Source organism: Hyperoodon ampullatus, assembly GCF_949752795.1.
Source record: "Hyperoodon ampullatus genome assembly, chromosome: 4".
In the NCBI taxonomy this organism is placed as follows: domain Eukaryota; kingdom Metazoa; phylum Chordata; class Mammalia; order Artiodactyla; family Ziphiidae; genus Hyperoodon; species Hyperoodon ampullatus.
In genome coordinates this window covers 174402577-174425731 of record NC_136917.1, presented here as the reverse complement: position 1 = coordinate 174425731, position 23155 = coordinate 174402577, and positions in this window count along the sequence as shown.

The following is a 23155-nucleotide window of genomic DNA, read 5'->3' as shown; positions in this document are numbered from 1 at the left end:
GATGGAAACGGGGAAGATAGAATCAGACAGGACCCAACCCCCTCCTCAGAGCACTTTGCAGGGGGCACTGCAGCTGATTCCAGGGTTTGGGGTATCTCCACAAACTCTTGGATCAGATGCCCTCCCGGGAGAAGCAAAATCACCATAGAATTACCAGAAGACAGATTCTAGAGTTTCAATCGCATTTTTGTGAAGTTCTGTACCATATACATTCAATTTCAAATGTCAACACTTTTCTTTTTCCATCTGATAGGCAAATGTAGATCTAAAAAACAGCCTAAAACCAAATCTAAGACAAAAATAAACCATGGATTTACAGAATTTAGCATAAACTTGTCCTCAAAGATGAGGTTAGTTCATGCACAGTTTAAGCAAAATACCTACAATTACAGCCCCAGTTGCATGTTTAGCTACAATTCACAGAGGAGTGGTCAGTCAGTAAACTATCTCATGGTTAATAAACCATCACATGGAGGTGGACCCTCCGTGGTAACCACACCCAAGCATGTCAACATACAGTTCCTGGTCTTGTTGCTGGAAGCTTCCAGCCCACCTGAACGCCCAGAGTGGGTCATCTCACAGGTGCACAGACACAAAATAATCTCTACAGCTTACACTTTTAATCATTGTTCGGACTCTTACTTCTGAAAATGTTCAATGTTTCATATTAGCTGTTTTTAAACAGCAAACCCAGCAAAGAAAATATTATGCAAAAAAAAAAGAGAAGTATAGTTCTCTCACATGGTGCATTGATGGAATATTTACAGACAGTCTGTGTACGGAGGCCCTGCCATCAGCATATTTAAAATAATCATTTTCAGAGCCGGGAGCTGGGCCAGGCGGGGCTTGCTCTCCTTTGGTCACTGAGGAAGGACCACTGGAGGAATGGCAGGGACTCCCCTGTGGAGCCCACTCAGGAGCACGATGTCAAGGTGGGGATTCTACCTCTGGCTTCAGTATTACTCACAAATTTAAAATAACAAAGTGTTAAAAAATATATCAGAACAAGTAACCGCCAACGATAAATGCATCAAGGCGGTGGAAAGGATTACATTTAAGGTATCAAAATTGAAGTTGATGGTGATCCCACATTATTCATTACTTCAAATGGAGATGCCTTTAAATTTATATTAAATTCAATTTAAATGCCATCAAAACCATGGTTGAACAAAGTACTGACGGATGAATATTTTAGTCTGATTCAATAACAGGAAACTTTATTTTCTTACCTTGAGGCAAGGTGATGGAGTTTTTATATGCAGTAGGTTGAACTGGGTTTGTAGTAACATGGCTTCTGATTTCCATAAAATAAAATTCTGTCTTTAAAAAATGATTTTCAAGGGTTTAAGCCTTGAACTCTGAAAACATTTCTTCAGGGTTCTTTCTGCTTCACTCATTAATTTATACTCTGAAATCCAAAAGCTTTCTTATGCTTCTCTTCAAAATATCTTCTGGTTTAGAATTAACAATTAGTCATCTTAAAGGTTTTATGTTTGATGTTGATATTCAGTCATATTTCAACTTGATTTTTCCACTTACAGCTCTTGGTCATAGGGGAAAAGTGCCTTATACAGAAATTCACTTGGAGTTGGCGTTGAATGCATGTGCGTTAGGTGAATGAATGAAATGATTCAATAATTGATTAATTATAATTAACTAGTCTCTGTAACTGTTTCTAAGAAAGAATAGGCAACCATTTGTCCATCAGCTAGAATAGCCCTTGGCTTAAGAGTTTACAGGCCTCGTCACAAAAAGATACAGGCCGGCCCTCTGAAGAGATTTTTAGTGATGTAAATATTGATTAATACCAATGCAGGGAAATAGACAGTCGTCTCTGGGCTGAGTCCTTCAGCCTCTGGCTCTATGTGCTTCCGTCTAAGCTCCTAGAATTCAGAGAAGGTTTTTCTCTCCGTATCTCGTTCCCAGTGTGCTGTCTTTCCCAGAGGTGTATAGGAGCTCCTGTGGTGGAATCCCATTCTGTCAACTCTTCCTCGTGTATTATTATTTTCTTTAGCACAGTGTATTTTTAATTCCTGTCGATTCTTATCTAGCTAATGGCTCATGTTTCCCCTACACCAAGGCAGCCACAGCTTCTGGGGAAGGACAGATGCAACTGAAGGTCAGGAAGCCATGGCTTGGCTGTGACTTTCAAAATAGCCTTTACAAAAGGGTAGGGGGGTCCACGAGATTTGGGAGCCAGAACGTCAAGTGCAAAAGCCAAGTCCTTGATAAATAATAAAGGCCCACAGACATTTTCCATTTTGCCTCGTTGAATAGAGTGGGTCCTGTAGCCAGCCCCTGCTGGGCTGCAGGGAGCTCTGAGGAGTAAACACACAGCTTTTCCAGGCTCTCCTGGGGAAGGGGGAGGGGGAAGGGACATGAGGGACAGCTGGCAGTGTGGGCCACAGCCCTCTAGCAAGCTGTGCCCGGCCCTGTAAACGTGCGGGACCGGGATGTGGGCACAGGCGTCTGCCTCAGAGTCCGTCCCAGGCTCTCCAGGCCGCTGTGCTGCATTCCTCCGTGTGTCTCAGGTACGGCCACTCTGGTGATGAAGGCTGACAGTTCACAGAGATGCTGTGCACAGAGGTTTGCATTTTAACCATCCCTCTCCAGACTACTGAGCAAGGCCTTTGGGGAGACATTGTCACAATCTTATTACAATTAGCATCATCCATGATTTCATCTCCAGGACGCAAGGGCTGCATCCTGGTGGCCAAAAAGTAGGTTTGGGTCCTCAGGTTCCACATGCCATAGCCACCTTCTCAGGGCTCCCTGAAGGGCCACCCGGTCAAAAGAGCAGCCATCAGTCCAACCTAGTTTTAGGTGGTGACCACTTCAAGTGCTTAATTTTGATTGCCCCATTATTTTTATAAATGTTTAGAAAATTTTTTCCAAATGTATTTTCTAATTAATCCAAAATGAATCATTTAAAAAACTCTGTAGTCGGAGGGAAGAATCAGTGCGGAAAGGTGATTCATTCCGGCATAAAATCAGTCACTTCTGGCTGAAAAGCAAAGATCTGTGACTGACATATAGAGTATCGGGAAAATAATCTCAGAAAGGGTTTTGTCTGCTGCTTGGCTTTGCAGAACCGAAACACAGAATCAGAAATAAAAAATAACTTCATAACATAATGACATGCCTAAAGTATTGCATTTTACTAACCTTTCCCATGAGTAATTTATAATAAAGTCACTATGTGATTATATAGATTTACATGTTACTTGTCAATTAGAAATATTTTATTTTAAAGGAATATGGATTTGTTTTACTTATCAGAATCCCAATATACACATTCATGAAATGACTTACAAACTTCACTTGATACTTTTGAATTACCCCAGGCTCTGGAGGTTCCAGGGAGTCACTAAAACTTAGTAATTCTGAGTACAGTATCCCTGCCTCACACTTAAAAATAGAAGCCATAATACTCTCTAGCTTTTGCCAAATTGCAAATAAGTGAGCAGAGTGAAGAGTGATGTGATGAGTCAGAGCTGAATATTCTCAAACCCAACAAGTGTCAAAGTGTGATTACACAGCCTTACCCTGGGTCCCGCACCCTCAGCTCTGGCCCGGAGCCCATCTCAGGTAGGCAGGCACCAAAGTCAGGTCCATTTGTGCACCCTGGAGCATCTTTGAGGAAAGCTAGCAGATCTCAGCTTTGTAAGTAACTTCATAAATGTGTCTCCTGGGATTCTGATAAGCAGGACAAATGCATACTCCTTTAGGAATACGTTAGGACACATTGTTTTAGTTACTGTGGATATTATTATAATTAATTTGGAAAATACAAAACGTATAAAAGACAAGCCAGAGGATCACAGCCCCCTCCTCTTTCACTCTCATCCAGAAGAATCCTCACAGCCCACCTGGTCTTCACTAGAGCACTGCGAGTCCTGGGAGCTCCTCGTTCACTGAAGGTTGAGCCCCCAAATCCAGAAGACTGGCCAGGTTGAAGGGGAGTGTCCCACACCCCAGTGGCATGTCCTGGCTGCAGTAACGTGTTGTTGGGACATCACATAGGAGAGGGTTTATTCCCCATCAGAACAGAAACAGAGCCAAGGTCACGTGTGCCGAGGTCATTCCATCTTGTCGTAGTGCATAGTGACCACTGACCTGTCTGCACAGGAGAGAAGGGAATTTACCGATGGAAATGAAGGTGGGCGTCTGCAGACAGGAACCCCCAGAGTCCCATCACTCTGGGATAGGGGGACCTTCCTACATCCTGGTCACCTCAGGGTCCACAGTGCACCAGGACACCAGGCTCCAGCACTCAGCAGTGGTCCATTTATTGGTTTAAACAAACCAGAACTTCCAATTCACCATGCTGATGGTGTAGCCGGAGAATGTGAGGTTTCAGGATAACTGCAAAGAGAGCATAGGGCACTGGAGCAGCATTTTGGAGGAAAAGCATCCTTCGTATTCTAAAGTAGAGTCACAGAAAAGACGTAGCATCTCACAGGCACCGGGCACGTGAACAGCCCACCAGTTAGCTATACTTGTACCTGGCATGCTGACTACGGTTTCTTTCCCCAACCATTTTGGGACATAAGCTCAATGAATTTTAAGGGGTAAGCGTACTTGACAAAACAAAGACTTAGCTGGAAACAATTTCCACAATCTCCAGAACTTTCAGGGAGTGTAATATGTATTAAAGCATGTCCAAAGTTAAGCCCATAAGTCACAGAACCTCTCCTGGATTTGGATTCCAGCTCAAGAATGAGATGATGAAAGTATAAATATGCAGCCTACTGCGCTGAGCACCTCGGAGAGTTCCCAAGCTCGCCCTCAGCCAAGTGGCAGGAAACAGCTGGCCAGAATTTCTGAGTGCCTTTAATGAAGAGGATTCTTCGTTGTTCGGATTTGGTGATAAAATGGAATAAGACTAATATTCCTTAGTGGGTTTCCTGAAAGAAGTTTGTCCTGGAAGACAACTGGGTCTATGAACCCATCCTGGGGCCTGACAGGGCAAGGGCAGGGGTAGGGGGATACTTGGAAATCAAGCTTTTGGTCACATGGTCCTTGTCAGTGCGCTCTTTGTCTTTCCACACATTTCAAGAATCTTTCTTAGACCCAACTAAGAATTCTGGGCTACTTTATGTGTTGGGATTTCCTTCCTCAGAATACAGCGCCAAGGATCTGTAAAACGGTCTCTGTGTGGGTCCGTGGATGCGTCATGGCTGGTGGAATTACGGAGCGAAACTACGCTGCACTCAGGGCAGGAGCGGGGAGACTGGGAGCCTCCGGAAGCCAGGACACCCACAAGGGCGCTGCGGTCACGTTCCCAGGCCTCGGAAGGTTTCTCCCCATGATGGAAGAAGCTGTGATCATCACCAGTCATCACTAGCAGCTCAAGGATGAAGTCTGTACCTATGAACTGTTTACTGAAACTAGGAACAGTCCCCATGGTCCCCACGTTTCCACTTAATCAGCTTCTGTTTCACTCACCTTTCAGGGTTATTTATTTTCTTTCTTGACAGACAGAAATGGAGGCCTGGGGTGGTGGGCGGTGGAGTGTCCGGCTGGGCTGCCTCACCCCACAATAGGAATAACACAAGCCCAGCTCCATGCTGGTTCACTGACCCTGCAGCCAGGCCCCCTGGCTTTGCTGCTCAAAGCCCCATGGAAATGAAGGGTCCCAAGTAGAACACAATTGAAATCCTGGTCACCTATCAGAAAAGCATGAGTTGGGGGCTTCCCTGGTGGCACAGTGGTTGAGAGTCCACCTGCCGATGCAGGGGACACGGGTTCGTGCAGCGGCCTTCAGACTGTTGACCAAAATCCTCAGAAATGTGTTGTGTTATCTACACACACACACACACACACACACACACACACACACACACACCTGAAATACAAGTTCACAAAACACTCCTTATATTCCCGGTGATACTTTCTCTTCTATCCTATTTCATTTAAGGAAAACTGGACACACAGTGGATAGAAACCCACAGTTTGAAAATAAGTCTGAATTGCTTAGACCATCTTGCATATTCACGGCTGCGTCCCTACAGATCCACGGCCGCAAGCATCTGTCCACTAGGCTGTTTCCACGTAGGGTGAGACACTTCCGTTTCTGTAGCCACAAGAAATGTGTATTCAAGAGACACTGAGCTAGATTCTCAGTGCAGTTTCTAACCACCATTGCTGACTGAGCCCTTGTGTAGTTGAATCTATGACTTGAGCTTTTATCCAAGGTAGTTTAAACAACTTCATGAAACAGATGGGTGTTATCAGCAAACTTCATACAGGATGTCCTTTGTTTAAGGAGCTCTGACTAACTCCAAGAAGATCACACGTCAATCCAGAGAATCTTGGGATTATAAACTCTTAGGTCTAGAAGAAATCGAATTGGTCCTCCTTCCCAATTCTTGTTTTATTAATTAAAAGGAAAGCATCTGTGGACTAAATTGTCCCACCCAGCATCTGGTACACAACGGCAGTGCAGTTATACGAATTGAATTAATGAACATGCCAACGTGTGGCAAAGCCAAGGCTGCACAACAGGCACCAGGCTGGGGATGCAGACTTTGGATCCACGGTGGTGTGTGGGGGAAGTTCTGGGTTTGCACCACAGTGTCCGTGGTCCGAGCTCGCCTTCACACCGGGAGAGGAGCCACTTGCCCACAGCCAAAGGCACTCCCAGCAGAGTGAGCAGAATTATGGCTACTCTGTACCGTCTGCACATTCCTGTGTGGCCTCCCACACCTCTGAGTTGAGAGATCAGATGGGGTCCTGGTTCCCCAAAAGGCTTCATCTCTCCTAAGCTCGTCTAGAAGGCAAACCCACGACCCTAGCCTCAGGAGCTCCATGTTTGGATGAGGTTGGAAAACATGGTGGGGGGGAAACATGGAGCAGGAAGTTTTGTTTAATCTGTATTCACACCCCTGAGATGGCATTCCCAAGGGAAGTTAAAATAAGACTTTGAAATGGAAATTGCTTAAGACGGGCCACACGCAAATGATAGGGAGGGACAGGACCCCACAGGACCCTCTGCCTCCTTCTCACCCCTGGATGTGGCTGGGAAGGTTTTTCATTTGTAAAATCCAAGGTCATTTTAGTCACTAGTGAAGTGCTTGTGAGGAATTATTAATAGAAATTGTGAACAATACCACTCAGACAGAACCCTGATCTATCTGCCTGTGACAAGCGGAGTGTGAGGGGTTCTGAGCGCTTTGGATAACAGCAGCTGGTTCTTCTCATAAAAACGGGGCACCTGTCAGCTTTTCCAATGAAGAACTTCCATGCGAAGCATACTAAACTCTCCTCATCCGGCTGCCAGCGCCCTGCCGTCGGGCAAAGGTATTTTTAAATGTCTTCCAATATATTTCATTACCTGCAAGGGCAGCAGAAATAGTTGGTCGATGTGTGACGCTCTCCTTTCCCAGCACGACCCGAAGCGAGCCAGCAGCTTAGAGATGGCAAGCCATCACCCTAATCACTTTTGACTTTTTTCTTCAAAACCACATCATGAAAATGCTGCACTATGAAAAAAGGGGATTGTTCGCAAGGAAAAAAAAAGCCGGGGTTTCCGTTCAGAGTGCCCAGAATCTCCTGCCGCTCCGTGTGCCACCCTGGGCCGTGGTCACAGGGTGACACCTGCACCGTTAAGGGTGATGGGCTCCTCCCCAGTCCTGGGACAGCCAGGTGACCTCAGAAAAGGCACATGGTCTCTGGGACGCTGCCCCAGGTGATGTTGATTCCGCCTTCCTGCCCCCACCCCCAGCTGTTGGTACATTGATGAATTAATATTTGTAAAGTACTGAGAGCTATTTGCAGAGGGTCTCAGGGGTCAGGAGTCACACACCTCCTCTCAGAGTGAAAACGCACGAGGAAGAGACGTGCAAATACGAACCAGGCTAAATGCCCCTTGTAAGTTACGAGTCTGCCCTAAATCTTAGTTTCCCGTGAGCCCGCGACTCCGTGCATTCAGATGTCCTCCCTAAAACAGGAACACAGAAGCTCCGGGGCCCACTTTCGACCTAGACAAACAATTAGCCAGGACATTCTTCTGTTTTACCAACAAACGTCCTAAATCAGTGGAGCTCCCCCTGGCTTTCTTTTCAATGTTATAAAGTCTCTGTCAGTTTCCCCCTTTCCACTGGAAGGTTACATCACTTTCTTTTTCTTCTCTATTTCCTTTTAGGTTTGGAATCACATTCATGGACGGTAGACACGACACCTATTTGCCGTCTATAAGGTTTAGGAGCTTTCTGAGTTATCCCTCCAGCAACGAATTCTATAAGTAGCACAGCAGAGTTAATAATATTCAAAGAATTGAATAATACATTTTATAATCCTTAACAGGATCAGAAAATCTTCTGATTGTCTGGTGTTTCACATGGACTCCATTTTATTTATTTTTTATTATTATTTATTTATTTTGTGGTACGCGGGCCTCTCACCGCTGTGGCCTCTCCCGTTGCGGAGCACAGGCTCCGGACGCGCAGACTCAGCGGCCATGGCTCACGGGCCCAGCCGCTCAGCGGCACGTGGGATCTTCCCGGACTGGGGCACGAGCCCGTGTCCCCTGCATCGGCAGGCGGACCCTCAACCACTGCGCCACCAGGGAAGCCCCCCATTTTACTTATTTTTGTTTTTGTTGTTGAAGTATAGTTGATTTACAATGTTGTGCTATTTTCTGCTGTACAGCACAGAGATTCAGGTATATATATATATATATATATATATATATATATATGTATATATACACACACACACACACATTCTTTTTTATATTCACATGGGCTCCATTTTAAACACAGCCTTTTCATGAGAAAATAATCTTGAATTTGTTACCACAATGTACCCTTTGCAGCTAAGGAATTCTAGAATGAAAACAGACATTCCTTCCAGATAACACATTAATGACTATGTCATCTGATATTCTTTCAATTTTGTAGAATTGCAGGGCTGCCTGATCCGGGAAGGCCCCGAGTCCCAGTGCCTCTGTGTGGATGTGGCTTTAGGGATGGTTTCCTACGACCTGCTCCTGGCACGGGTGAGACGGAGAAGGCCGGGGGGTTGAGGGAGGTCGCGTCTGACCCCTCCCTCGACGAGCCCTTCCCACGCCTTCTCAGATCACAAGATACTCAATAAAGGCACATTTAAAATGTGGCTTTCAAGCTACTCTCTCTTACAATGAATCCTTGGGGCACAGGAGTCAGACACGGGGCCAAGAGTGGAGCCAACAGCAGGTAAGGGAGAGTTTCTCCCGGGACACCTGCTGCCCCCAACAGGGAAGAGACGCTGCATCCCCGCTGCCCCCAGGGGCGCTGTCAGGGGGACCAGGTGGTGCCCCGAGGGGCGGGGATGAGGACAGCCCCCATGGAGAGGCCTGGGAGCAGGATGCCCAGGTCACACAGCAGGTGGGGGACCCAGGTCAGCAGGAGGCTGTGCTGGGGGAAGACGACCTCAGGCCCCAGACCCAACCCCCGCCCATCTTTCCCCAGAAGCACCTCGCTTGTTGAGCCCCCAGTGGTGTCTTTACCCGTCATCCTGAACTTGAAATATTTACTTGTGTTCAGAATCTGGAGATGCGTGTCCACTGAAGCTAGGCGCGTGGACGCCTCTCACTCAGCTCCTGATGTATCTGAAAGAGACAGAGTAACACAAGGGAAGAGTGAACTCCCCCCGGGCCGGTCTCTCCCCAGGCAGCTGGTGCAAGACAAACGGTGCCGGGCTGCTGACGGGTGATGAGTGACAGTCCCCAAATATTCCTGAAATACTCGGTCAACTTGATACATCTTGCTTAAGGGCTGTTACTCCTCGTGATGTAAGGTAGACATACCTCCTGCTCCAAATTAGACTGTGCAGGTGAGGCAGGAATCTGAGGGGCCCCGCTTCGGTGTGCGATTAGGGGAGCATCACGGTCTGCCCTGGGAACTGAGCAGGGTGTGTGTTTGTGTGTGTGTGAAACCAAAAGGCAAAGATATTGTGCCTGATTCCTAAGGTTTGAGCAATTTCAACTACTGTTTGTGCCAAGAACACTCTGTTAAAAAAAAAAAAGGGGGGGCTTCCCTGGTGGCGCAGTGGTTGAGAGTCCGCCTGCCGATGCAGGGGACGCGGGTTCATGCCCCGGTCCGGGAAGATCGCACATGCCGCGGAGCGGCTGGGCCCGTGAGCCATGGCCGCTGAGTCTGCGCGTCCGGAGCCTGTGCTCCGCAACAGGAGAGGCCACAACAGTGAGAGGCCCGCGTAACGCAAAAAACAAAAAACAAACAAAAAAAAGGAATTTACTGGAAAGGGCAAGAGATGGGGCCTGCCTATGTAAGTTGAGGGAGCTGGGGGGTGTCCTGTGGAACTCGGGTCAACTGGAAGCTAACAGTTTACTCTTTAGAAGAGCGTAAACTCAAGCAATGTTTGCATAAGCCACGGCTCTAGACTTTATCTCCCTTTCACATTTTGATTTATTCTTGGAAATTTAAACTCCATGGGTCAGTGTGTGTGTGTGGTGTGTGTAGAAAGAGAGACAGACAGACAGACAGAAACAGAGAGAGACAGACACAGACAGAGACACAGAGACAGGTATATCATATCAAAAAACCTTCTTTTCTTTCAGGAAAGAAACCAAGGGCTAAAATTTTAGTTTCCAGTTCTGGAAGATAAAAGGCCAGAGGCCCTCTTAGTCCTCATTCGCTGAGCCCGGGCAGAGAGCAGCTGAGCACCCCTGGAGGATGACAGAGGGTGGTCCCCCCCCAGGTGGGCCCCCGAGGTTTGAGGGCTGAGACCACCATCATCCCTGCCTTTCTGCGGGGCAGTGGTTTGGATGCTACAGTGTGTCTGTTTGTTTCTGGAAATCTTGAAGCCCTCTTTTGTGAACTTGCTGTAGAAAAATTTAAGGAGAAAATGATGCTGGCAGCTGCTCTACTGAAACCAAGAAGGACTTTCCACCATCCCCCATCTGCAGAGGAAATTGCAGGCTGCACGCAGGATTTCACGTTGCCGTGTTTGCGCCTGTCTACAGGTCCAGTGGGCATTTACTGGGCCACTCCTTCTGGCAAAGCTGAGACATGAGGATGCGTCACCCCCGCCACCCTTGGCCGGCCCCAGCCCATTGTCCTCACTTCATCCATGACCTTTGTTTGCTCAAAGGCTGGCAAACAGGGGAGGCCGGGGACAGCACTGAGGGCCTGCGTTGCAGGGAGGGGAAATAGTCTGGAAAAGCAGGTCTCGGCTGGACCACTCGAGGAGCGTGGGGTTGGCGCCTGGCCCAAGGTGGAATCCACAGCACAGCCCTCGCCTGGGGTTAATCTGGGCAACTCACAAATCTCAGGTGTCTCACCTGTGAAGCCAAGACAGCAATCATGAGTCTTTTGTAGTGTCGTAGGGAAGATTAGGTGAGATAACCCGCAGCAAGGGCACAGAGTAAGCACTAACTAAACACCGGCAGCCACTTCCTTTACTTGTTAACTGCGTGTCCTCAAACAAAATGTTCAGAACTTCCGGTGGCCCCCTGTGTACCACGTGAAGAAAGTAGCATCAACCCAGAGAGGACTGAGGGTTGTCGTTTAAATGAGATACTGGACGTGGTCTGCCAGGTGAAGGAGATACAGCTAATCCACAAGGATGTGGGTCAACTCCAGCTCTGCTTGTAAAGCACCTCCAGTCAAAAGACCCCCTGCCCCATGCAAGTTCCATGAGATTCCCCAGTTTCTCTCCCAAACTACCGAGCCTTCCAGCTTCCTTAACTTCACCCAGATCACTGGAATGAACTGAGGTTTAGACATTAGCCATAAAAGGTATGTGTGTTTTAGATGAGTGGGTCTGTTTTGGGTCACAGAAACTGACACATAAGGACGGAATGGCTGCGCCTAGCAGTGGCTGAATGAAAACTCTCCTGGTCATTGGCAGCTCTCAGTCTATCCAACCTCTGTCCTCTGAGACTCCCCCCACTACACCTGCTACATTGCAGAAGCCCAGGGCTAAGTTAGCAGAAGCATGGCACAGTGATGCCTCCCTCCACACGTTCCATGTGGGTTAACCATGCCGCCACCACCATCACCCAAAACAAAATTTCCTCAGAAGCCAAAGAGTATACTCACCTCTGATCTATTCCTTTCCCAGCCCAAGGCTGTCTGAGTTATGAAGCAAATTAGTAGCCACTGATTAAACAACTAAACTACTGTGTTGAGAGGAAAGTTTTCAAATGCACTTACCTATTTAACTTTTCTTTCAAGGCCACTCATTAAAATTAATAGCAGTTAACATTGATAAAAGTCTCTTTTTCATCACTGACTTGCCCACCCGATCAACATGTGTGTGTGCTGAGGCTTGTGAGGTGGAAAAAGGGCCCGGAAGTAAAGCCGTGCTTCAGGGAAGTCTTCCCCGCCCCTCAATCCGGTGCCTGTGTGGACAGACGCAAGCACACACACGCACACACACGTACACCCCCCCAAACACACACACGTGTGTGCACACACGCGCACACACACACATGCATACGCACCCACACGCGTGCATACACACGTGTGCACACACACTCACACCATACATGCACTCACACACACACCTCCACACAAGCATGCACACCCACACACGCATGTGCACGCACACACACACACAGACACACTGTGTTCCCTGCAGTTTTAAGTTTCTGGTTATAACATACACAAAATGTATTTATAAGTAGAGTTGTCAAATTAATTGATGTAATTGCTAAAAAGCCATTGCTTCTTCCATGGCAGTTAAAAGCCCATAACTTCAGTAATGTAGTAAACGAACTTGTTTTATCCACGTAAGCCCCCTCTGAGTTTTTACCTAACAGGGATCCAGCACATATCCCAGAGAATTTTACTAGAAGATGTCTCAGGTGAGAAAACATGTTTTTGCTCACTTCCTGCATAAAGACAGCTGGAGGCGCGCAGGAGGTGGCTGGTCATCACCCGCAAGGAGCCGCCAGCAGGTGGCTGGACGGGCGTGGAACCCCAGCTGCTCCCTCTTCGACTTCTCACCTTGCAGACACTTCACCTGCACGTGGCATTTCAAGACTCCAGGATCATTTCACAAGTGTTTCACAGGACACATATTTAAAATAGATGCTAATCGTCTGCATCTAACAAATTGCACTGAAGAGCAGTTGAGGCAGTGCCGTGTGGAGTGGGTCCAGACAAGGTCAGAGGTCACAAAGGAGAGAGAACAAAGGGTGCTGGCGGAGACCACGGCCTTGTGGTCCTGGCCTCCAGGACCTGTCTTCAGTGCCTCTTGCACCCAACTGTCTACACTACTTTCTGCACTGGACTGTTCACACTGCCACCTGCCTCCCTCACCTGACTGTCTACACAGCCTTCTGCAGTTAACTGTCCGCACAAGACCCCTGCAGCTAGCAGCATGCACAATTTCCCAGCACAAAGATGTGTTTTCAAACAAGAGCAGGCAAGGAAATGAGGAGGATTATGCAGGAGGATGGCAGTCCGGGTCCTGCTGGGGGGTGAGAGTCTCGGGTCTGATTCTGCAGGCAGCTGGGTCCCCCCTCAGCCCCTCCACCAAGAGACTGTTAGGTCTGCGATATTTTGGAGGTCAGTGTAGAACAGCTTGGTGCAAGGAGGCCTTCGAAGCAGGATCCCAGTGCTTGGAGGTTGCAGGGGGCAGACGGAGGGGTGAGGGCCGCAGGGAAGGCCAAGCGGAGGGTGGAGGGGCAGCAGAAGGGGACAGAGGAGGCGGACCGCAGGCATCGCTTTTCCACTATCACGTGTCTTCCCATCGGAACAGTTTTGGGACTTCCCTGGTGGTCCAGTGGTTAAGACTTCGTCTTCTAGTGCAGGAGGTGCTGGTTCAATCCCTAGTCCGGTAGCTAAGATCCCATATGCCTCGTAGCCAAAAACACAAAAAAACATGAAACAGAAGCAATATTGTAGCAAATTCAGTAAAGACGTAAAAAACCTGTTGAAAGGACAATGCTCAATTTCATTTGAGTCTGTGGCTTAATGCATCTCTTGTTCTTCCTTCTCAATAAGTTCTCTCTGCTTAGAGCATAAATTACTACTTGAAATTACTACTTGGTCTCTTTGAACAAACCCCGATGTCTTTCCACAGACATGCAAGGCAGCCACCATGAACAAGCAATGGACAGGGCCAGGCTCTGGGCGTAGGGTTACTCTGCTTTGTGCTGGTGGACAAAGACCATGGACCGAAGACCAAAGATCACTGTTTTCCAAATACATACTTTGATGGATGCACAGTGACTGAAATTCTCAGATGCCAATAGGAAGCTCCTAAGAAACCCACAGCCCCTAGAGGTTTACGGTGGATCCTAAGGGGCTCACTGATAACACGCTTGGATTCACTAGTGGGACTGTGAATCAACCACACAATGAAATCCAACAAGAAATTATTCAAAACTCATCCTGCTTCTCCTGCTTTTAATTCTTGTTGAACTGAAAAGTAAGTACTTTTTTTTTTTTTTTTGCAGTACGTGGGCCTCTCACTGTTGTGGCTTCTCCCGTTGCGGAGCACAGGCTCCGGACGCGCAGGCTCAGCGGCCATGGCTCACGGGCCCAGCCGCTCCATGGCATGTGGGATCTTCCCGGACCGGGGCACAAACCCGCATCCCCTGCATCGGCAGGCAGACTCTCAACCACTGCGCCACCAGGGAAGCCCAAAAGTAAGTACTTTACAGAAACCCAAGTCCACTGCCAAGAGCCCAGGATTCCAACATGAACCAATCTGAAAGCAGCTTGTGCAGGTGACTACATGTCCCAAGATTCCAGGCCTCAGGAAAAGCCTGACGACCAAACCTATCACTTGGATTCTGTCATATTGTCCCTTACCATTTCTATCTGCAAACACTTGAGTTGACAAATATTCACCGTGTTGAGTTCACATCAAGGCAAACCTAGGAAGGCTCCCTACGTATTGCATTCCTGGATCTCGGAGCTGGCTGAAGCTGGAACACACAGGCTTGTAAATCAAACTGCCTGCACAAAAGGGGTCAGGGCCCAAGTTTGAACGCCAGCATCCCTCCTTCCTGCTGAGTGTGGTGAAGGGTGATCTGTGTCCCCGCAGGGCTAAAGCCTCTTCCCACCCTGGGTATCACTACCTATAATGCAGACACTTCCCTGCCTCTGATGGAAACCAAAGGGCTTTCTGGCCACCCTGTGGTGGCCACGCTAAGCCACTGTCTCCGCACAGCTCTGTTTGCAGGACGTCAGTGGCCTCTGGAAACGTCTGACACTTTCAAGAGCTTGTGGGGTCATCACATCCCCGATCTGCCCTGAAGGAAATACACCCAGGCTACAGGGGCCCCAGCCCTGTCTCACAGGGCTCCACCACTCGAATGCTGCCCGAATTTCCACGGCGGCCATTTTCTTTTTTCTTGTTTTCTCACCTCAGTCCTGCACCCATGGCCCTGCCAGACCAATGGACCCCAAATCTCTCTCCAGGTGACTCCAGTGCCATCCTGGCTTAAGGACCATTGGATTAATGCATGAAGTCACTTAATGTGGAACATAAAAGCCCTGACTGTGGGTGACTGTCAACAAATCCATGCTAAGGTAAAGTGACGTTTTAAAAAAGCAGCATTTACTTATGAGAGCAGCATGTGATTTGGGAATGGGTTTTCACGAGGGAAAGGTGAGATGGAGGGTTTGGAGGGCCACCATTTGGTGGGAAAGATTGTTGAGGTCTCTGTGTGTAAAGACAAGGTTTGCCTGCTTTCTACCACAGGGTGATGGGATTCCGGCTTGAACCCGAGCCACCTTACACCTCTAACTCCATCCACTCACCGTCACTAAATTCAGTGCTGTCCATTCTGCCTCAATTTCTCCCTTCCATACACCTCTGCTCCAAGCCATGTATGAAAAAATCTCACTTGACAAATATTTTTAATGTATCTCATCAGTATTAGGTTTGCCAGACTTAGCAAATAAAAATAAAGAACATCCAGTTAAGTTTATTCTTATTTTTTGCATGTGGTTTACTACACAGTTTCTGTTGAAAATATACTTAAATGTACACTTTGAATACAATTACTTTTTAATTTTTGAATGATTATTGTCAGTGGAACACAAATTATATGAAAATCTTGATTACTACAAGGTAAGGAGTGATCCTGCTGCAAAGAAGACAAGGAAAAAAAATGAATAAATATATAATTTATGAATTACACAGTCTTTATTACTAATCCAAGCTTTGCCACCCTTCAGAATGAAACACCCAGACATGCACAGCGATCATTAAATTCAATCCTCTTTGATGTGGTGATGACTCCTGTGCAAGTTATGCTTTGCACATATTTTGTGACTGTGTCAGTTGAAGGTGTATTTTCCCAGGTAGAAAGCTAAAACGTATTGCACGGAACAGTTTATAAGCCTGATTTACAAATGTTCAGGATTCGGACACTGAATGGGGCTCATTTATCCTCTTGGCCTGACCCCTGCATGGCCATCACTGGGCCTCGGGCTGGGATGAGGTCTGTGAGTGGACCGACCAGGGCAGGTGGACAGTGATGCTAGGGCCAGCCTAACCCGACAAGGAGTACCCGGGAAGAGCCTCCGGGGCAGGAGGAGCTGGGCTTTGGGAGGAGAGCCACTTGGGGCACTCAAAGGGCCACGGCAGAATCATTGAGTGCTGCTCCCTCCCCTGCCAAGGTTGTGGAGGTCACCGGCCTCCATTGCCTTGTCTGGGGCTCTCTGCCTAGCAGAGTGCAGGCACTAACCCTCCTGCAGGACCACTGTCCAGAGCCGGCACTGGGGCCCTGCTAAGGAGGCGCTTGCCCACCCCGTTCAGAGCTTCCACCCCATCGTCTCATGTGGGACACCCTCCAGGCCACGACCCCATCACAGTAGTCAGCGCCTTCCTCTAAGCATCCAGCCTGAGGCTGCCAGTGCCCTTGCGCATAAGCCCCTACCAGAAAAAAACTGCCTCCTGGGCCTCCTAACACCACGGTGATTTAGGAACACGACTGGTCCCTTTCCCACAGATGTGCTCTCAGCGGCTTTTCCTCACCTCAAGGTAAGAGGCCAGGAGTGCACCCAGCCTGGGACAACCCTCCGAACCCCTGCAGCCCACAGCCCACCTGCAGCTAAGCCTCTCGCTGTGCACTCTACCGAGTTTGCACGGGGAAGGCAGGGAGAGGAGGGGCTTCGAGCACCTGAGCACATCTTTTACTTCTACTTAAAGATCTAACGTCAGTCGAAAGTTTACATTATAACTCATTTGTGTGCTGACTCCTGGCAAGACGGCTTTATCTTCTTTCAAAGCACAGCCTTGACTCAGCGCCTGCTTCATAAGAGGTCCAGCCCCACGGAGAGGTTAAACCAACTGTGTTTCCCATCAGGGCTTGGGCTCATCCCCACCCACCGCAGACAGGCCCTCCTGGAGGAAGCGGGCCCTTTCAGTAACTCCTGTTTACATCTGGGCCCATTACCACCTAACTCACTATTATTTGAGGGGCTGAGTATCACTAATCATTTTAAACGGATTATTTTTCCACTGCTTGAGAGCCAGAAAGAATAAACCTGGAACTGGCCTGGGCCTCCTATTTAAATAAACTAGCGTCAGAGCGCCCGATCTGCCCCGCACTTGGGCCCAGGGGTCCCCAAGTCCCCGCCTCCTGCCTCCCGTCCCACCCCTTTCCCCGCCTCCAGACCTTGGCGGTCTGGTCCAGGCTCCGGTCCACCGTCTCCCCATCTCAGCTGTACGGACCTCCAGGGTCGAGTTACCCCCGGGAGTCGGATGGAGGGAGGGGTGGGGCCGAGGTCGCGTCGGGGGCACAACTTACCCAGATCAACAACAGGGCCCGACTCTCAAGGGTTACAAAGCACACCGCCTCCCCGGACCCAAACTTCACTGTCCCCAGCCCCACCCCAGAGCCTCCCGCTCGGCCGCTGGGGTCTCCTGCAGGTCCTGCTCTCGGGGACCCTCTCCCCACCGGTGGGAGGATGGGGACGCTGCTCCCATGGTCCCGCCCCTGTACTACCAGCTGTGAGCGTCCAAGTCAAAGTCGCCAGTGGCCACACGAGAACGAGGGCCACAGTATGGTCTGGCAGCCAGGAGTCCCGGAAATGAAGTGTTGGCAGTGAGGCTGGGCTCCAGGACGCCCCCACCCCGCCCCGCCTTTGACTCTAGAGCTTGTCCTGAGGTGCTGTAGCTGGAGGAAACCCAGGCGACCTGGCGCGCTCGCGGGCGCCCCCATTCAGCCCGTGAACTCCGCTGCGTCCACGTGGGCTTGTCACCACCTCCAGGCAGCCCTCCAGCTTGTTCTTAAAGAGAAGTGCGGGACGGGAGTGGGGGTGGGGAGGGAGAGTGTGTCGAGGTAACTAAACTTGCTTGATCGGGCCTGTAAAACCCTGACTTCTCCTGGTAAATTGCCTGAAAAGGAGAAGAGATGTCTCAGGCCACTGGCCTGCGGGGAGTCGCATCCAGACGCCAGCGGCTCAATCGAGCGCCCTCCGGCCCCTAGCTAGGTTTATCCAGGTCGTCCCAGAGGTGCGGCCCCGCCAGGCGAGCTGTGCAGTCAGGCTCCTCCGCGCGGGTCCTGGGAAGGAGGCTGGGGGTGCACGGGGTCCCCGCCCCGGTCACTGCCCGGCGGGACCTTCCGGACGCGCGCCTCGAAGGCGGCCACCGGTGCGGGGCAAGTGCTCTCAGCTGCCGAGCGAGCATCACCTCGAGCTCTGCTCCCAGCACCGCGCAGTTGCCTGGTGCGTGCCGTAAAGACCCGCAAAAGAACCGGGGGAAGGGGGCAGGCAGCAAGGCTGGCGGCGGCTCCTCCCTCCTGGGCGTGGGGAGGGCGCCCAGCCGACCCTCCCTCATCCTAAACTTGGAGGCAGTGCTTTCGATTTGCGGCACCCAGGGCATGGCCTCTGCGCCGCTTCCCCGCGCACGCCCGCGCTCCGGAGGGGCAGGGGTGCGGCACCCAGAGCCGCCCGCCAGGGTGTCCGGAGCAGGGCTGGAGGACAGGGGGCCCGCGAGAGGGGCCGGGAGGAGGAGGGGAGACTTGTCGAGGGGAGGGAGCAGCAGTAGGGCCAGGGTGGGGGCTAGCGGAGTGGAGCTGGGGGCGCAGTCGTCGGAGGAGCCCGGGATGGGGCCTCCTCTGGGAGCTGGCAGGCGTCGCGCGTCCCTGCAGGCTGGTGCACGGGCCCCGAGCGCCCGGCTGCGGCCTCCCCTAAGGAGGCTGCGAAGGGCCAGACCGTCTTCCCTCGAGGGGACGGGGCCTGGAAGTGGCGGGAGGACATCAGCAGGCCACTGGACCCGGGCCTCCCGGAGCGAGGTCTGGGCGGGGCTCTGCCGTCTCCTCAGCGCCCCCCGCGCCCCCGCACTGCCCAGTGCCCCGGGCGAGGGCTCCCAGCCGGGCCCTGCGGTCCCTCCCGCGCTCTCCGCGGTCCCCGGAACTGCTGCTGCTCTGCTAGCCCGCCTCGGTCCTGGCCGCTGCCTTTGGGGGCCTCGATGTGACCAATGAGCGCACACGTGGCGGCGCAGCACTGGAGGCCGGTAGGACAGAGATGGGTCTGGGGGTGTCAGCTGAAGGACGTCCTCAGCCCGGACGGCCCGGGGGCTGGAGACCGTGGAGGAAAGACAGTTCCTTGAAGAAATGATGGTAGTAGCTGTGCAGGGGCCCAACGTGGGCTCAGAACCGACCCTGGGTTAAATGCCGGTAATGAACTTCGGGCCCCCGGGGGTCCCCGTGGAGAGTGCGGCCGGGAGCGGGGCGCCTCCAGGTCACGCACCTCACCCGGGGCCGCCCACAATCCCCCCTCCACGTGCTGCGGATTGGCCTCCCAGGCTGACACTGCCTCTCCCCACCCAGCACGTCGGGGCACCGATCGGCCTCCCCTCTCTTCCTGGGCCACCTACATGTCCCCACCTGACCTGCTAACTCACCTCCCAACTTTTCAGGGCTCGTGACACCCCCGGGTCACGCGGGACCCGCACCTGCTCAGGACGAACGCTCGGCACCCTTCCCATCCCCCGGCCAGGGTGGTACCACTGTGCTGGCAGGAACAGGGCCTGAAAACAGGGGTCCTCCCCCAGCCCACCTCCCCCTGTTGGGTTGAAATGTTCGCTTTGCACTTTCTTTTGATCTTGGAGGGGAAAGGCTAGAAATGCTGGCACCCTTACGGGCCTTGCTTAGACCTGCGGCCGCGAGCAGTCCCAGCCCCACTAACTTTGGTCAGCCTTATTAATTCCAGCTGCACTCTATTTGTTTGTCATTTCCCCCTTTTCCTCGCGAATCATTATTTATGGCAGAGGGGGGACATAAAGGTGCCCGCTAGTAGAATGGAGGCTGGGAGGGAATTTCTGACAAGGAGAGCATGAATGTGTGTTTTCCCTAAAGGTCACCAACAGAAAGGGCCTGGTCTGATCATCTCCCCTTAGAATCCTTACTCAAGAGCATTAGCTAATTACCCAATCCGAGAAATGAAAAAAATATATATCTTTAAAATAACCAAAGGTAATTATAACCCGGTTGTTGACACTAATGGTGAATAATTGATCAGAACTAACACACAATCAATTGTCAATTCCCCCCCGCCCCCCCTAAAAAAACGTGAGTGCTTGTGTGGTGTTATTTTGTTCCTTCCCTCTGGGCATTGCCTATGAAGATCCACTCAGTTCCCATTTGGAGGCAGCCCCAAACCTCACAGCTGCTTCTTTAAGAATCTTGGATTTAATTTGTTTTCAGTTTCATCTAGAACCAAGTAACATTGGGACACCTTTTTAAAAGATGCTTCCTTATTATCTTGGAGCCACACTTAAACAAACAAACAAAAATCATTCTTCCTCTTTCCTTTTACCTGGGGTTGCAAAAGAACAGACGGCAGATTTCCTGACTCATCCCATTTGCATTATATTTTACCAGTAGAGTCCTCCTCCCAAACAGCTTCAATTTTTATCTTTCTTAGAAAGAGCGAGAACACTCTGCCCTCAGCAGAGGGAATACAAGCCTATTTTCTCTGCCTAGAGGGTGGAGGGTGCAGGTGCCAGCTGAGACTATATCCCTCTGTTTGCAGGAGATGCGGGTGAAAAAGCAGAGGAGAGCATGAAAATGGGGGCATTTGCTCCCCAAAGTGGGGGTAGAAGTGGTGCCTCCCTCGCCTACCAATGCCTGACGTCCAAGTGTGTAGCATCAAACACCGGTTTCCTAGCATTCTAGCCCAAGCAAAGGGAAGGGCTGGCGTGTGGTTTCATCATGGCCAATAGAAAGTAATTTCCAGCAACTGGAAAATTATATTGTCATAGATTACTTCTCCTTATAATAAGCCTTTAAAGTATCTGCAGGGATTTGTCACTTACATAAAGGTTTGCAAATACATCAAAGGGATATGTCCCCTTTGCGATTTGTAGAAATTCAAATGATGTTAATCATAATATCCACATATCACAGACTGTTGTGTATTGTTCCCAAGATTGTCTCTTGGGTTAACACATTTTTTTAATGTTTAAAATGTTATTTTTGTAAAAGGCAGTTTAAAAACACATATTTAATGGGTGTATTTATATCCTTAGTTTGGGGTTAAAATGAAAGTTTTCCTTGGGATTTTCAATGCACTGGGAAACTAAAGAAAAAGTATGTGGTGGATAATCAGTGTAGACTGTTACTTGGAGGAACTTTCTAATAATCCAGCGTATTGTTTACATTTGAAAAGGGATGCCTCCGACTGAAGAGATAAATGGCTTTGTAATGATTTTTGCAAACTGATGTCTCTTTACTGCGACTCGAGCAGAGAAAGTTTAGGGCACATTTTTTCCATCACGTTAAGAAACAAAAGGGTCGACTTGACTCTTAGCCTCTTTGATAATATTTCAGGGCGATTTTAAATGACCCTAAAACGCACGCGGCCAGTGGAGGGCGGCTGCTCCGTCCACGTTTTCCGCAGCGGTGCGCACGGGCCAGGTCCAAAGATGCCGGATAAACACGCGCGGGAGGACAGCCTCGCGGGCACCCGGCCGCTTCCGCGCTTCTGGACCTGCTCGGCGGCGGCAGCGGCGGCGGCAGCGAGGGATGCGGGATGCGCGGAGCCCCGGCCCGGGCGCCCGGCCCCTTCCTCTCCGCCGCCCCCGCGGCCTCGCCGCAGACAAAGGTGGATGAAGTTCTTTTTAAGTTTCAAAGGCAGTTGCCCGGCAGCTTTGCAGAAACAATAACTCTTTTATTGGGAACAAATGTTGACATTTGACGGGCGCGGAGCCTGAGGCCGCCGGGCAAGCGCTCCCCTTGCTCTCGGCAGCGCCCGGCCCCGGGGCCCACCTGAAATTAAAGCGCGAATTCCGATAAATCTGCTCTAAAGCACCCGGGGCCGCGCGGGGTAGAGGCCGGCCGGCCGGACCGCGGGCTGCATCCCAGCCGAGGGGCGGGAGGCCGGGCCAGGCCCGCGTCCCCAAGGCCCCGCGTGCTCGCCACTGCGCGCCCCCTTCTCCTCCGCTAACATCTGCGAAAGTCTTCGTAGGCCAGGACGTAATGTTTGATTAGCTAGATTTTAAAGCAAAAGATAAAAATCAGACGCAGCAACTTCCTTGCCTAAGAAGGGTCTCTCTCTGTGTCTGTGTCTCTATCTGTGTCTGTTTCTCCCTCGTCTTCCCTAAGGATCTGCGTGAAGAAACCATAACTCACTCTGCATTTCCTTAAAAAGATCCCGCTAAACACCTGCAGCATTTATGTGCTTAGAGCACATTTCAAAATCAAGTTTTCCAGAAAGAAATTCAGGTCAGGAAGGCAGGGTGGGTAAGTTATGGAAATCTTTGATAATTTGTTGGACTTATAAACATCAAAGAAGATTCGTTAGCCTGGGCTAATCTCCTGTGCTGCTTTGAGTTTTCACCCATTGAAAGGTATGCGTTGTCCCTGAGCGGAGGGCTGCCGTGTGTGTGTGTGTGTGTGTGTGTGTGTGTGTGTGTGTGTGTGTGTGTGTGTGTGTGTGTGTGTGTGTGTGTGTGTGTGTGTGTAGGGATGCCGTGTGTGTGTGTGTGTGTGTGTGTGTGTGTGTGTGTGTGTGTGTGTGTGTGTGTGTGTGTGTGTAGGGAAGGGATCACATGTCCAGGTAAAACAATCTTCAGTTCCAAAGGGAGACAGCTTTTATCCAGGCTTCAATTTCTGAACATGTGCAAGGAGATCAATTTTTGCCTGGGTTTCCTACTTCCCCACTCCACACTTCTTTAAGAGATGGAGTGCCCTCAGTGTGTATATTCACTGGGGGCATGGTCTTTCAGTGCTTAATTTGTT